Source organism: Canis lupus, chromosome 1 (assembly GCF_011100685.1).
Source record: "Canis lupus familiaris isolate Mischka breed German Shepherd chromosome 1, alternate assembly UU_Cfam_GSD_1.0, whole genome shotgun sequence".
Classification (NCBI taxonomy): Eukaryota; Metazoa; Chordata; class Mammalia; order Carnivora; family Canidae; genus Canis; species Canis lupus.
Window position 1 is genome coordinate 21,651,973 of NC_049222.1, and position 5,622 is coordinate 21,657,594.

General features: G+C 38.2%; 1 pseudogene; it reads right to left on the reverse strand.

The window, feature by feature from the left end:
• Positions 1-4,958: 4,958 nt before the first annotated feature.
• LOC119869910 lies at positions 4,959-5,071 on the reverse strand (annotated as a pseudogene).
• Positions 5,072-5,622: the final 551 nt, after the last annotated feature.

Genomic DNA, 5,622 nt, shown 5'->3' on the forward strand with positions numbered 1-5,622 from the left:
TTATTTATTTTATTTTATATATAGAGAGAGCCTGAGTGGGAGGGACAGAGGGAGAGGGAGAGAGAATCTCAAGCAGACTGTGTGTGGACTGCCGAGCCCGATATAGGACTTGATCTTGAGACCCTGAGATCACAACCTGGGCTGAAACCAAGAGTTGGATGCTTAACTGTCTGTGCCACCCAGGTACCCTGCACTTTGTCATTTTTAAAAGCTTGGTTTAGAAGGTCAAAGTCAAAGCCCCAGAGGAATCAATTCAGAAAATTTGTGATATGTGTGTAGTACCAGCATCAGGAAGAAATAATATTGGTGAAACTTATACTTTTCCTCATCCTTGACTTGATAAGGACTCCAGGGGATGAGGAGGGGAGGAGGCATGGTAGTGAGAGCAACGGTCTGAATAGGGTGCATATCCCTGATGTAGGGAGCCTGAGTCTATCCATCAGCCAAGTCTTTGGGGAGGAGCATGAGAAGACTCCCTAGATATATTGTAGAAATCTGAGAATAATGGAGAATCCCTTGTGTAGAACCTGGGGATTAGAAGTCCCCAGTGTCATTACAGAGTAAAAACAGAGAGGTGATGCCCAAAGACAATGGGAAATCCCAAGGGAAGGATGGATCTGAGGCAGTTCATCATGTCTCCCTGAGTACCAAGTAAGTAAAGCAGCAAGAGCTTTCTGTTCCTCACTAGGGAATTTCACAGAGAGAAAGTCTTTCAAGCTGGAGTTGTGCAGGAAAGAAAAGGAGGCTTCAGTGAGCACAAAAGTATGCTTGGAACGGAGTTTTGTATTTTGATCTCAAGTCCATCCTTGGCAGTAGGTGGGGCACTGCAGCTACTCTCTGGAGCTGAGGTAACCGTTAGGCTGTGATACACCTTCCAGCAGCTTCAGGATTCACCCATGATTAGTTTTGTAGTGTAACTACATAATCATAAGCTATTTACTCCTATTCTTCTGTAAATATTTTGAAGACCCTATTAACCTGCTCAGCTCAACACACACTCATGGGTTCATGGAAATGCTTGTCACACATCTGGCTCACTCCTCTCTCACCTAAACCCCACATACTCTTAGCAGTTGTTTACTGCAAAAGAAACCTATAGATTAAAGTAACTCTATATCACTTCAACAAGCTTAATTTTTCAAAAGCTCTGTTTTCACCATTAACATTTTTTTTTAATGCCACACAAACCTACCTCACTTCATTTTTTAAAAGATTTTTTTATTTATTTCAGAGAGAAAGCGGGGGATGGGGGGTGGAGAGAAACTCAAGGAGATTCTGTGCTCAGTCTGGAGCCTAATGATGGGCTCAATCTCACAACTCTGAGATCATGACCTGAGCCAAAACTGAGAGCCAGACACTCAACTGGCTGCATCACCCAGGTGCCCTAACCTTATTTCATTTTAATCCTTGTATTATCACTGTGAGTAAATTTATAGAGCCCGTTGCACATATAGAGAAAATGCAGCTTAGTGATTGTATTGGCCAAGATTCTCTAGAGAAATAGATCCAGTTATATATTATATATTATATATAATTATTAAGTATATTTATATATATAAATATAAATATATTTATTATAAGGAATAGGTGCATGTGACTACGGAGACTGAGAAGTCCCAAGATCTGCAGCTGGCAAGCTGGAGACCCAGGAGAGCTGATGTGTAGTTCTAGTTTCAAAACTAGCAGGCTCGAGACCTAAGAAGAGCTGATTTACATTTCAAATATGAAGGCCAAGGGGAAAAACAATGTTCCAGCTCAAGGCTCTCAGGCAGGAGGAGTTCACTCTTACTTGGCCTTTTAGTTCTATTCAGGCTCTCAATTGACTGGATGAGATGCACCTACATTAAGGAGAACGATCTCTTTTCTGACTCTATAGATATCAAATATTAATCTCATCCAGGGATATTCTCACAGATAACCCAGATGTTTGGACAGCCTATGGCCTGGTGATGTCGATGCATAAAGTGAATCAGCAGAGGGAGTTTAAAAGCTTGTGATCATACAGCTAGATGGTGGTGGAAATTAGAATTTAATCCTGATCTGTAAAATGGAAAAGTCTTGGGTTTTAATAACTATGCTACATTATTAGTATTTCCCTTCACATCCAGTCAGATATCAGGATCTTCCTTTGCAATGCTTCTTGCTTCTTTTGCATTTCTACAACTGTCCCCATTTAGGGCCTCTTTATCTCATGCCCAGAAATGATCTGCACACTGGTAACCCTTCTTCCAGCCTCCCCCTCAACTCCACTTGTCAAGTACATCTCTTTCAAAGTGACCAGACTAATTTTATTAAACACATTTTTTTGCTGTGTCACTTGCTTGCTCAACAGTCTCCATGATTCCCCCAACATTATGGATAAAACGTGAACACCTCAATCTGGATGGTAAGGCTCTTGTGTCATGGCTTCACATTTCCAGCTCTGACTCTACCTGCCCAGGTGATGGAGTTGCCTTTTACGTGGAACAGAGATTTTAATGTCTAAAGTGTAAAGCAAAAATTACAGGTGGTCAAAATTGCCCTTGAAAATCTCAAATTTTTCTATAAGCTATAGTATACATAGTTTTATATTTATAATTAATTTTAAAGTTTATAACAAGTAATTCTCTTTTTAAAAAAATATTTTATGTATTTATTCATGAGAGACACAGAGAGAGAGAGGCAAAGACAGGTAGAGGGAGAAGCAGTCTCCTTGTAGGGAGCCCAGTGGGGACTCGATCCAGGACCCCAGGACCATGACCTGAGCCGAAGGCAGATGCTCAACCACTGGAGCCACCTAGGTGCCCCTATAGCAAGTAATTCTTACGTGTACTAACATTTGACACACCCTGACCTAGACTAAAAGATGAACTAAAGAAGAGTCCATAACAGAAGTTTGGGTGTGCCAACAAATGTGCTTTAAGATCGTTATAGTGAATTGGGTATCAGTGGAGAATTCTGAAGTGTTCCTACTTGCTTCATGGGTGTATTCAATTCGTTAGATTGTTCAGTCTCTCTAACATTAATAAATGTTAAAGATTTGTTTGTTACTGTGAATATTAAATGAGATAGTGTGTGTGTAGTGTCTCTTTGTGTGTTGTGGGGAGATAGGGCTGAGGGGAGAAGGAGGGCCTTTCTAACGACATCTGGAAGTGAAATGTACTTAGGACATGACCCCATTCTGCTGCCTTATTTTAGTTAATTATATTTGTGTGCAGATAATATATATCCTTTTTCAATTGCTCAAGGGTGCAGGGCTGTAACGCTTGGTGCTATCTCATGACCCTCCTGATTCCTGTGAATCTGTCTGCCCATAAGAAAGTATTCTGACTGTGGCATGGACTAGACATCTCAAAGGAGACATTAATAGTGGGATTTCTGCTTCAAAAGACAAACATTCAGAAGTGATGTCCTGGGATTTTCCAGAAACTCTGCATCTGTAATCTCAAACTTGCTCATATTTTTTACCATCCGAAGTCATTGACCACATTTCATCTTTCCTCCTCATCAGCTGACAAATATTAGCACACCTCATCATTTCCTTATTTTTTAAAAAAAGATTTTATTTATTTATTCATGAGAGACACCGAGAGACAGAGGGAGAAGCAGGCTCCCTGCGGGGAGCCTGATGCGGAGCTCAATCCCAGGACCCCAGGATCAATAAATTGAGTCAAAGGCAGATACTCAACCACTGAGCTACCCAGGCACCCCTCATCGTTTTCTTTTTGGTGATAAGGAAATCTGTCTAACTAGTTTGACAAAATATTTTTTGAGTATTATCTTAATAATAATTTAGATAATTTAAGAGAATTATCTTAATAAGGTAGGAGGAAATCCTGGGATGATATTAACATTACTTAAGGAAGATAGAGCATTGTTTTATTTTTTAATTTAATTTAATTTTTTTTAAAGCATGGCTTTAGTTTCAACTAAATGCTAGTTAGCAAAGGTACTTTGTGCTACAAAAAAAGCTCAGGACTAGAGACATTCTGCTTCTTACTCTGCCACTAACTTACTAGGAGACCTCTGGAATGTCATCCACTCCCCTTTACCTTTAATTTTTCAGCTTTCATGGAGGAATTAGGAGTTCTGCAAGAATCTTTCCCATTGTTATGTTCTGTTGATGCCACACATTCATTAACAAGTGCAGCAGATGGTAGAGTGTATCCTTTGCATATCTCAAATTCAGAGAATAACTGGCATTGTTCTTGGGAAAGCAGTGGAAGAGGATGTTATGTCTTCATATGCTTTTTTTTTTTTTTTAGAGCATTGGAATGTCTATATTACAGTGTTGGCAGGATTGATAATATAGTACAGGTCTAAATGGAATTACATATGAGTAATCTTATGAATATATGCACAAAGTGGAGTGTGTGGTGTGTGTGTATGAGATGAATTTCTGGATTTTGACTCATTTCTCCAGTTACCTCCAGCTGGGGAAGATTAACCTATATTTTGCTGTTTTAGTTCATCCAAAACACATTGAACACAATAAAATTAGAGTTAGAGCCTCTGCTCCTGTCCTTGGCTCTGGGCTGAAAATGGCCCCATTTCAGGATAAATGGATAAAATAACCATCCTGAGTTTATCTTTAGAGTAACCTTCTTGTTCAATATAAACAAACCTTTTGCTCAAACTCCTATGTCTTTTCTTGAGTTCTTCTATCTTTGGCTTTAAGAAATAAAGGGAATGAAAAGAGAATAAAGTTATGAAAGGGCCAGAGGTGGTATCCTGACATAAGTTCCATTTACAAAAAGAATTCATTCAGGAAATAAAAAAAAAAGTATCAGACACAAGGCAATTCATGACTAAGTCAACTATTCATTTGAAGAAGGAAAATGTGAGTAAAATAGAATTTTATTTTATTTTATTTTATTTTTTTGGTCTATACCAAAAAGTTGATCTAATACACCCATCTACATGGAAGTTTGTGGAAACACCTGGACTCAAGAAGGTGACTTCGAGCCCATGTCCTGAGCTGTTATAGGCAGGTGAGTGGAAGTTGCAGATATTATGCTGACCTGTTCTGTCAAAGTCTCTTTAGGATGCTCTAGCTTGGCCATGAATGGCCACAGCTCTTGGAAACATGCTGAATAGAATTTTATTTTTAAGATAAAGAGTATTCATGTTCAGGGAGAAGTTTAGAATTTTAAGGAGCTTTACACTTAATTTGTACACTATTTTTTAAAGTGATAAATAAGAAAGGGGCTGTTTTATAAAAGTAACCTAATATTTGAGAATGCCTTATAATGTGCTTCAGCTGAAGTTTAGCCATCTTATATTCGAATCTGCAAATATAGGGGAAAGTTAAAATCTAAATGTGAAGGAAAATTATTTTCTAAAATGAAGTTTGGATAGTAATTTAGCTGTGCTAACCCTTTTTTCTCTTTAAAGCATGAATCTGCTCATTGTACTTTTGAGTTGGAAAAGAAAACCATTTCACTTCTTACTCATATTTATTGTATTTTCTCAATGTTAAAACAATACAACTTTCAAAATGCCAAGATGTACAAAGAAGCATTGCACCCAAATAGTTAGAAAGTATGTATGAGATACTAAAACATCAACTGTTAGGCAACTGTTTTATTTCTCCAGTGTTAAATATCTTTTTTGAAACATCTAAATGTTTCCTGGCATGCTGAA